Source organism: Eleutherodactylus coqui, chromosome 13 (assembly GCF_035609145.1).
Source record: "Eleutherodactylus coqui strain aEleCoq1 chromosome 13, aEleCoq1.hap1, whole genome shotgun sequence".
Taxonomy (NCBI): Eukaryota; Metazoa; Chordata; class Amphibia; order Anura; family Eleutherodactylidae; genus Eleutherodactylus; species Eleutherodactylus coqui.
In genome coordinates, this window is record NC_089849.1 from 95,907,932 (window position 1) to 95,918,918 (window position 10,987).

The following is a 10,987-nucleotide window of genomic DNA, read 5'->3' on the forward strand; positions in this document are numbered from 1 at the left end:
TGGGCACACTGCAGAGGGTTCCCATGCTGCTTGCCTCTCATCTATTCAGCCTGTATGGCCTGAGGAGGAGGAGGAGGAGGAGGAGGACCCTGAAAGTCATCTTCCTAGTGAGGATAGCCATGTGTTGCGTACTGGCACCCTGGCAAACATGGCTGACTTCATGTAAGGCTGCCTTTCTCGTGATCCTCGCGTTACACGCATTCTGGCCAACATGGATTACTGGGTGTACACCCTTCTTGACCCACGGTACAAGGAGAACCTTTCCACTCTCATTCCCGAAGAGGAAAGGGGTACGAGAGTGATGCAATACCACAGGGCCCTAGTGGACAAAGTGATGCTAAACTTCCCATCTGACAGCGCTAGCGGCAGAAGGCGCAGTTCCGAGGGCCAAGTAGCAGGGGAGGCACGGAGATCAGGTAGCATGTTCAGCGCAGGCAGGGGAACACTCTCCAAGGCCTTTGCCAGCTTTATGGCTCCCCAGCAGGACTGCGTCACCACTCCCCAGTCAAGGCTGAGTCGGAGGGAGCACTGTAAAAAGATGGTGAGGGAGTACGTAGCCGATCATACCACTGTGATGCCTCTGCTCCATACAACTATTCGGTGTCAAAGCTGGACACGTGGCACGAACTTGTGCTGTATGCCCTGGAGGTGCTGGCTTGCCCTGCCGCTAGCGTCTTGTCAGAGAGGGTGTTTAGTGCAGCTGGGGGAATCATCACGGACAAGCGTACCCGCCTGTCAACTGACACTGCCGACATGCTTATACTCATAAAGATAAACAAAGCCTGGATTTCCCCAGACTGCTCTTTTCCACCGGCGGAGAGCAGCAGAACCTGAAGATTCTTTTTGCTGCAACAGCAGATAAAAGCACTCTTCTCTATCACCAGGAAAACGGGGCATTTAGCTTTGTCAATCTGTCTCTGACATTAGTCCTCCTCCTGCTACTCCTCCTCCAGAAACAACATGTTATCGCGCTGAACGGCCAATTTTTCTGCGGCCCAAAAGGCTCATCTACCAATGTTTTTACAATTTTTCAAAGTTTCAAAAGTATTGATACTTTAACATTAACCAATTTTTTCAACAGGGCTGCCTACAGGCTCTGTTACAAATTAAGCAACAGTGAGCTGTGTCTTTCAAAAAATATTTATGGGTTTTACCTGCCCTCTTGGTTGATAAATTTTTCAGAGGTACACTTGTACTCTTGGTACACTTATTTTTCGGGCCCACGCCTACACTGTTATCCAACTAATTTTTCCGGCCTTCGCCTACGCTCATGGTACCCCAGTGTTTCAGAGGTTGGGCTATACTATTACTATAGAAATTTTACTGGTGTCTGCCTGCCTATACTTTTGCTACAAGAAAGTTACAGGGGTCTGCCTATACTGCTGCCACTTAAAGGAGATGTCCCGCGCCGAAACGGGTTTTTTTTTTTTTAAACCCCCCCCTCCCGTTCGGCGCGAGACAACCCCGATGCAGGGGTTAAAAAAACCACCCGCACAGCGCTTACCTGAATCCCGGCGGTCCGGCGTCTTCATACTCACCTGCTGAAGATGGCCGCCGGGATCCTCTGTCTTCGTGGACCGCAGCTCTTCTGTGCGGTCCACTGCCGATTCCAGCCTCCTGATTGGCTGGAATCGGCACGTGACGGGGCGGAGCTACACGGAGCCGCTCTCTGGCATGAGCGGCTCCATAGAAGACTGCTGAAGACCCGGACTGCGCAAGCGCGGCTAATTTGGCCATCGGAGGCCAAAAATTAGTCGGCTCCATGGGAACGAGGACGCTAGCAACGGAGCAGGTAAGTAAAAAACTTTTTATAACTTCTGTATGGCTCATAATTAATGCACAATGTATATTACAAAGTGCATTATTATGGCCATACAGAAGTGTATAACCCCACTTGCTGCCTCGGGACAACCCCTTTAAATGTTACAGGGGTCTGCCTATACTGCTGCCACTTGAATGTTAGAGGGGTCTGCCTATACTTCTGCCACGTAAATGTTAAAGGGGTCTGCATATACTTCTGCAACGTAAATGTTACAGGGGTCTGCCTATACTGCTGCCACAAGGATGTTACTAGGGTCTGCCTATACTGCTGCTACTTAAATGTTAGAGGGGTCTGCCTATACTTCTGCCACTTAAATGTTAAAGGGGTCTGCCTATACTTCTGCAACGTAAATGTTACAGGGGTCTGCCTATACTGCTGCCACAAGGATGTTACTAGGGTCTGCCTATACTGCTGCCACTTAAATGTTAGAGGGGTCTGCCTATACTTCTGCCACATAAATGTTAAAGGGGTCTGCATATACTTCTGCAACATAAATGTTACAGGGGTCTGCCTATACTGCTGCCACAAGGATGTTACTAGGGTCTGCCTATACTGCTGCCACTTAAATGTTAGAGGGGTCTGCCTATACTTCTGCCACGTAAATGTTAAAGGGGTCTGCATATACGTCTGCGACGTAAATGTTACAGGGGTCTGCCTGTACTGCTGCCACAAGGATGTTACTAGGGTCTGCCTATACTGCTGCCACTTAAATGTTAGTGGGGTCTGCCTTTACTTCTGCCACTTAAATGCTAAAGGGGTCTGCCTATATTTCTGCGACATATATGTTAAAGGGGTGTGCATATACTTCTGTGATGTAAATGTTACAGGGGTCTGCCTATACTGCTGCCACAAGGATGTTACTAGGGTCTGCCTATACTGCTGCCACTTAAATGTTAGAGGGATCTGCCTATACTTCTGCCATGTAAATGTTACAGGGGTCTTCCTATACTGCTGCCACAAGGATGTTACTGGGGTCTGCCTATACTGCTGCCACTTAAATTTTACAGGGGTCTGCCTATACTTCTGCTACAGAAATGTTACTGGGATCTGTCTATACTGTTACTACAGAAATGTTACAGGGGTCTGCGTATACTTCTGCTACAAAAATGTTATTGGGGTCTGCCTATACTGCTGCCACATAAATTTTACAGGGGTTTGCCTATACTGCTGCCACATCGATGTTACTGGGGTCTGCCTATACTTCTGCTACAGGAATGTTACTAGGATCTGTCTATACTGTTACTACAGAAATGTTACTGGGGTCTGCCAATACTGCTGCTACATAAATGTTACTGGGGTCTGCCTATGCTTCTGCTACATAAATGTTACAGGGGTCTGCTTATACTGCGGCGAGAGAAATGTTACTGGGGTCTGTCTATACTGTTACTACTGAAATGTTACTAATACTGGGCTCTGCCTATACTCCTGCTACTGAAATGTTACAGGGGTCTGCCTATACTGCTGCTACATAAATGTTACTGTGGTCTGCCTATACTGTTACTACAGAAATGTTACTCGGCTCTGTCTATACTGTTACCACAGAAATGTTACTAATACTGGGCTCTGCCTGTACTGCTGCTACTGAAATGTTACAGGGGTCTGCCTATACTGCTGCTACATAAATGTTACTGGGGTCTGCCTATACTGTTACTACAGAAATGTTACTCGGCTCTATCTATACTGTTACTACAGAAATGTTGCTGGAGTCTGTCTATACTGTTACTACTGAAATGTTACTGGGGTCTGTCTATACTGTTACTACAGAAATGTTACAGGAGTCTCCCTAGACTTCTGCAACATAACTGTTACTGGGGTCAGCTTATACCTTTGCTACAGGAATATTACAGGGGTATGTGTATACTATGGGTGCACTAAGTCTTCCCATCGCGGTGTTCTACCTATCCAGCCAAAAAAAAAAAACCAAACTGACTAGGGCATGGATTATGGGCCGAAGGCAACATGTATTTTCTCTCACGTTACCACAGCTTTCCGGGGCACTGCAGTGGGATTTCTTTATGTACCGTCTGTGGGTTCCTGCTAGCCACCCATGCTGCGGGTGCACACAGACTTCCCATAGCGGAGTTGTACCTGCCTGGCACTTTAAAAAAAAAAACAGACTGACTAGGGCATGGAGTGTGGGCCGAAGCCAACATCTATTTTCTCTCACGTAACCTCAGGTATCCGGGGCACTGCAATGGGATTTCTTTATGTACCGTCTGTGGGTTCCTGCTAGCCACCCATGCTGCGGGTGCACACAGACTTCCCATAGCGGAGTTGTACCTGCCTGGCACTTAAAAAAAAAAAACAGACTGACTAGGGCATGGAGTGTGGGCCGAAGCCAACATGTATTTTCTCTCACGTTACCTCAGCTATCCGGGGGCACTGCAATGGGATTTCTTTCTGTACCGTCTGTGGGTTCCTGGGACCCACCCATGCTGTGGGTGCACACAGACTTCCCATAGCGGTGTTTTACCTTCTGTCCCCAAAACACTGACAGGCTTGGGTGGGGTGCAGAGTGCAGATGGTTTACCCCTTGCGTTGTCGATGAGGTATCCGACACCCAAACAGAATGAGTAGTGTGTGGACACATGGAGTCCCCATTGCTATGTCACTCGCAGCACCTGGGGCCACACAAGGTGTTTGCTGGGACAGAGGCTGACCCAGGGCCCACTCACATGCTTCCCACCCCGAGTATTACTGCATTGTGGAGATGTGTAGAAGTGCTGGGCTGGCAGCTGAGTCCCCTCTGCAGTGTGTGCCTCCAGTTCCTCCTAATGGCAGACGCACTTATAAATAGACATGAGGGTGGTGTGGCATGAGGGCAGCTGAAGGCTGCACAGGGACACTTTTGTGTGTGCTGTGGACACTGGGTCGTGCGGGGGGGTTGGGCAGCATGTAACCCAGGAGAAGTGGCAGCGGAGTGTCATGCAGGCAGTGATTGTGCTTTGTTGGAGGTAGTGTGGTGCTTAGCTAAGGTATGCCTTGCTAATGAGGGTTTGTCCGAAGTAAAAATTGTTGGGGGGGGGGGGGCAAACTCTTAATAGTGAGACCTGGGAACCTGAGATGCAGCCCAGCATGTTGCCCCTTGCCTGTCCTATCCGTTGCTGTGTCATTTCCATCACTTTCGTAGGTTTTCCAGATTTTCACAAATGAAAACCTTAGCGGAGCATCGGTCATATACAAAAATACTCGAGTCACCCATTGACTTCAATGGGGTTCGTTACTCGAAACGAACTCTCGAGCATCGCGGAAAGTTCGACTCGAGCAACGAGCACCCGAGCATTTTGGTGCTCGCTCATCTCTAGTAACTAACCTCTCAATATTATTCTACTAATGTTAGATAAGCGTGCCTGCTGCTCATAATTGTTCTCATTGCTATTTCTATTATCAAACATTTAGTAAATAATTGTTTTTCCCATTGAACTGTGTACAGCCTCTCCATACATGGCCTCATATTCCGCACCTGTTACATCGGAAGAGGATCATTGTCCATCTGGATTCTGCACAATTGTATTATCCTCGTTTTTTGCTGATGCCTAGTCTTTTCTATACATTATTGAGTTTGTGTTGTACAGTTGCACCGAGGTGAGGCGACTCCTCTGGTGATAAAGTGTTTTCATTACATCGATGTGCATGAGGGAGCAGTAGTTGTTGGCTCACCTCTGGGTTTTATAGCCTTACGGATATGTGGATAATTTGCAGATATGCATCAAGGACTGAGATGCCAAATCAATGGCATATACTGGCAAATCTAAAAATTAAAAAAGTTTGTCATAATAGAGTCCCATTCCCCATACAGATAATGAGAGGGTGTTGGCTTCCCTGCTTGTTATTGTTATACAATACTCTTAGGATCTGAATCAAACCCAGGGATGTAAGACAAGGAAACCCATTAAAGAGATCCTACTGGGGCCCCTTTGAGAGGTGAACCTTCTATGGATACAGTAGTTTAATATTTGTTTGAGAAAGTCGTCCTGATATGGCAAAGCTAGTACCAACAGGTTGCCCCGGGAACATTTTTAATAGTTCAGTCTTGTCCAGAATTCAAAACTTTTTCTATTTACACTTGCTAAAAAAAAGTTTCCTGGACGTCCTGCACAGAAGCACAAACATATAGGGATTTTTTTTCCTTACCCCCTGTTTTGGACAGGAGTCAATTCAGATTTTGAACAAATCCTGTAAGCAGGGCCTTACCTACTCCTCCTTTTTGTCTTTTTATTGTTGTACCTGATGTTTAGAGACACCTTTCTCAGGGTTTATTTTATTCCCTTCTGTATTGTATTTGGGTAAGGTTTTCTTTTACCTTTGTATGTGTAATAATTGGGAATGGGGACGCTGTTTCGGGAGACTGATTTCCCACCCCACAATGGCCCAATCTGGGTGTTGCTGTCCAAACTGGTCTGTCACAGTGAACAGTCGGGCTGTTTAAGGATATTATTATGACAAATGTGTTTATCTGAGGGCAGCCTTCTCAGGGCCCATAAATATATATGTGAGGTTCCCGATGTATGGACTGCTAAACATTTAGATGACCAATTGAAATGTGTAGGTAGGGTCCCATTCACACCTGCACCTGGGATTTAGGGTCTCATTTATAGAAGCCTTCTATAGACCTCTATGCGACCATCGTCAGCTGCTGGGAGGAGCCAAAAAAGCAGCAAGGACAGCTGAAGGGGCATAACACTAGGGTGAGCACTGTGGCCCCCTCTTCTAGCGTTTAGTGGAGATCTCAGCAGCAGAATCAAAACTTTTGACTTGTCTCCCATCCATGTCAAAAGTTTTTAGAAATTGCAGTTACTCGGAACTGGTGTTATATGTCTCCACCGGAAGTATGGGTGGAGACATGTGTTCCCCGGGCTGAGTTACAGGGGATGGGCAGGATTGGCTGATGCCCTGCACACAGCTTCCTAGAGACACATGTACAGGCTCTCCCCACTGACAGCACACACATCTCCTTGTCCTCCTCCTACTTCTGGTCCCACTACTGCCATCTCTGCTCCTGGCCCCGCTATCACTCTCCCCGCTGGGCTCCCAACCCCGACTGTCAGTTTCCCTGCCAGGCTCCCATCTCACCTCCTGGCGCCGCTGTACCGACCCCGCTGTCACTCTCCCCAGCGGCAGGGTTGGGGGGGCTACCATCTGGAGGGGCTGGGGCTGAAGACGGGACAGCCCCCCACAAAACAGCAGCAGCAGCCAATTGTCAGCCGGCAAGTAACTGGCCAGCCAGGAGGAAGAGCGCTGTCTGTGGCACACTGCTGGCCAGCTAGAGGGAGCGGCATGCAGGAGCTGAGGGTCCAGGCCTGAAGATGGCACAAAGCAGGAGCCTGTCACCCAGCGCAAGTGACAGTGGGGACGGGCTGGGATGGGATACAGCAGACACCAGAAGCCAATTGGCAGCTAGGGGCATGACCTGGGCATTACCTCCAGCTCTGCCCGGTCAAACCCTAGGTTCCGGTGTAGACATATGACACCAGTACCCAGTTACTCTTTAACACTTGAAGTACTGGAAAATGACACGATGATACTTGGGGTACTGAAGAATGACAGACTGAAACTAGATAAAAATACTAGGGGCATAGAACAATGACACACTGAGTATGACAGAACAACAACCACCGGGAAGTGTTCTTTCCTGCTTTTCCAGCCCACTACGTCTATTATGAACAGGCGGTACATGTGCTGTCAGAGACTGACTAAACCCATTCTGACATACGCATTTTACTTAGTAAAGGGGAGGGCTGTATATTTAATCAACGGTTAATGGATGACATTCTGGCAATTGTGGGAAATATTCCCAGGGCTGGATAATAAATGTCTTGTTACATTTTGTCATTGTGGTATTAATTAGCCGCTGATCACATTTGCTATTCTACCTGATCGAGCTGCAATATTAATTGTCGCAGAATTTAATTTTGTGTCTAATTGACTCGGGGCAGCTGTACACAGGTTGGAGGAGACAGGACGCTGATGAATTGTAATAGTAATTAAGCTTTTAAAGGGGAACTACACATGCTAAATGACTTCCAGAATGATAGTTACAGCTCATCACAGAGAGAAAAGAAAAGCCTGTCATATTTCACAAGCCCTATCATTCGTGTTACAACAACGTAAAGATAGGTAGTCTTCATGGGAGAATTTAATTTCTCACCTGAGCCATGCCACTCTGTTTATGATGTGGCAAAATACAATATCACCAATGAGGGGCGCCATAAAAAAATAAGGCCTATCACTACACCCCTATACTAAGGCATGAAGCATCCTTTCGGGAAGAAGGGCAATGCAAAGCTGGTTTGTACTTCCCTTATGTGTTCCAGTATAAAAGTTTGTACACCACTCACACAACTTGCTGAATGGCAATTCATCCTAGTTGACATTCTGGGCTCTAGGAAAGTTGAGTGGCAACATGCAGTGCTGGGACTAGAAGCTTAGCTTGGCAAAGAGGAGCAGAGTAAGGCTGCTTCCCACTATCTTTATTTGCATCACCATGAAGACTGTTACCCACCTTTACAGACTCTTCAATGGCAGCTCAGCCTAGTCTTGCATTATATAACCTCCGACCCAAATGCTGTACCTATGCACAATTTGGGTGGTTTGATATTAAGGCTCTAGGAAAGTTGGGTGACACCCCCCAATCCATGGGCAAGCAGCATCTCTTCGGAGAGATGGTCAGTGTGAGGCTCTCTAGCATTTCCTTTGTGTGTTCCATTATAAAGACTGTCACCTACCTTTTCCAAACTCCAGCCCAGCTATACATGTATACATACCCATCTCCATCCCTCCATTGCTGCAAAATTAGTTAGATTTAGAGGGGTTTTTTCCAGGCAGTGCCGGATACATCGGCATTGGAGTGGAAGCCGCTGCTCCGACCCGTGTGTAGTGGCCGGTGCTTGAAATTGCAGGCGCAGTTCTCATCGAAATCATTGGTATCCCAGCCTGCAATTACAAGCACAGCTCCTACTGATTTCAATGAGAGCTCCGCCGGCAATTACAAGCATCAGCCCCTACATAGGGGTCAGAGCAGCGGCTTCCACTGCGACTCCAGTTTAGCCCAAATGTGGCGACCGGGCGCAGACATAGGAGGGGGAAGCAGCAGGGGAGACAAGATGGTAGTCACAGTGGCTCTGCTGCTCCTCCTGGAAGGTAGAACGCGGCCTGGCACAGTTGCGCACACAGTGGGAAATTGATAGTTGTTATAGCTTGTTTCTTCCCGCAGGGTGGAGTAGAGTAAGATGATGATACCCCAGTGGGGTGCTACACATGGAGTTAGGTAGGGGAAGGTGTTTTGTTGTGACGGCAGGTCATGTATGGATGGAGACCTCTTCAAAATAAAACAATAAATGCAAAATGTGGAGAAGTCAACCAAAATGGGGGGAGACCCTCTTTTCTGCCTGGAGTGCTTAGTGTGGTACCTCAGTGCAGATATTGTAGATGGAATCAATCGTAGGAAAGGACTCCAGGAGTCAGGGGTAAAAGTAAACCAAAACAGTTTTATTCTTCAAGAGCAGATGAGTTATTAATAGAGATGAGCGAGCACCAAAATGCTCGGGTGCTCGTTACTCGGAACGAACTTTTCGCGATGCTCGAGGGTTCGTTTCGAATAACGAACCCCATTGAAGTCAATGGGCGACCCGAGCATTTTTGTATTTCGCCGATGCTCGCTAAGGTTTTCATGTGTGAAAATCTGGGCAATTCAAGAAAGTGATGGGAACGACACAGCAACGGATAGGGCAGGCGAGGGGCTACATGTTGGGCTGCATCTCAAGTTCACAGGTCCCACTATTAAGCCACAATAGCGGCAAGAGTGGGGCCCCCCCCCTCCCAAAAACTTTTACTTCTGAAAAGCCCTCATTTGCATGGCATACCTTTGCTAAGCACCACACTAGCTACAACAAAGCACAATCACTGCCTGGATGACACTCCGCTGCCACTTCTCCTGGGTTACATGCTGACCAACCGCCCCCCCTCCCCCCACAGCGCACATCAAAGTGTCCCTGCGCAGCCTTCAGCTGCCCTAATGCCACACCACCCTCATGTCTATTTAGAAGTGCGTCTGCCATGAGGAGGAACCGCAGGCACACACTGCAGAGGGGTTGGCACGGCTAGGCAGCGACCCTCTTTAAAAGGGGCGGGGCGATAGCCCACAATGCTGTACAGAAGCAATGAGAAATAGAATCCTGTGCCACCGCCATCAGGAGCTGCACACGTGGGCATAGCAATGGGGAACCTATGTGCCACACACTATTCATTCTGTCAAGGTGTCTGCATGCCCCAGTCAGACTGGTAATATGTACCTTAACAGTAACCGCGTTGGTGGTAATGTGGTGGTGACTGCGGACCTAGTAGCGCGGTTTTATTTTGTTGGTTTTCGGAATGTGGCCAGGATTAAGTGGGCCGTGGCAGGGGGATGTTTTTGAGGCACTACGTGTCCTCTCCACGTGTCCGTGGTTATATGCACCTTAACAGTAACCGCGTTGGTGGTAATGTGGTGGTGACTGCGGACCTAGTAGCACGGTTGTATTTTGTTGGTTTTCGGAATGTGGCCAGGATTAAGTGGGCCGTGGCGGGGGGATGGTGTGGGGGCTCTCTTGTAGTGTCGGTAAAGGTGAAATTCTTGGACTGCCACCAGACGAACCAATGCAAAGGCATTTGCCAAGAATGTTTTCCCTGTTGGAGGAGGAGGGGGATGTTTTTGAGGCACTACGTGTCCTCTCCACGTGTCCGTGGTTATATGCAGCTTAACAGTAACCGCGTTGGTGGGAAATGGCCTCGCCGCCATCATGTCTTTGGGAAGCCTCTGTTTCCACACCCCAGAGACATACCATTAGCAGCGGTATAGGCAGAGCCCAGAATTCGTAACATTTCAGCCATAGCATTAGGACAGGCCCCACTAACATATCACTAGCAGCATTATAGCGGGAGCGCAGTCTTCGTTCCATGTCAGCAATAGTAGCACTCAAGACAGGCCCCAGTAACAATTCCGAAGCAGCAGTATAGCGGGAGCGCAGTCTTCGTTCCATGTCAGTAATAGTAGCACTCAAGACAGGCCCCAGTAACAATTCCGAAGCAGCAGTATAGCGTGAGCGCAGTCTTTGTTCCATGTCAGTAATAGTAGCACTCAAGACAGGCCCCAGTAACAATTCCGAAGCAGCAGTATAGCGGGAGCGC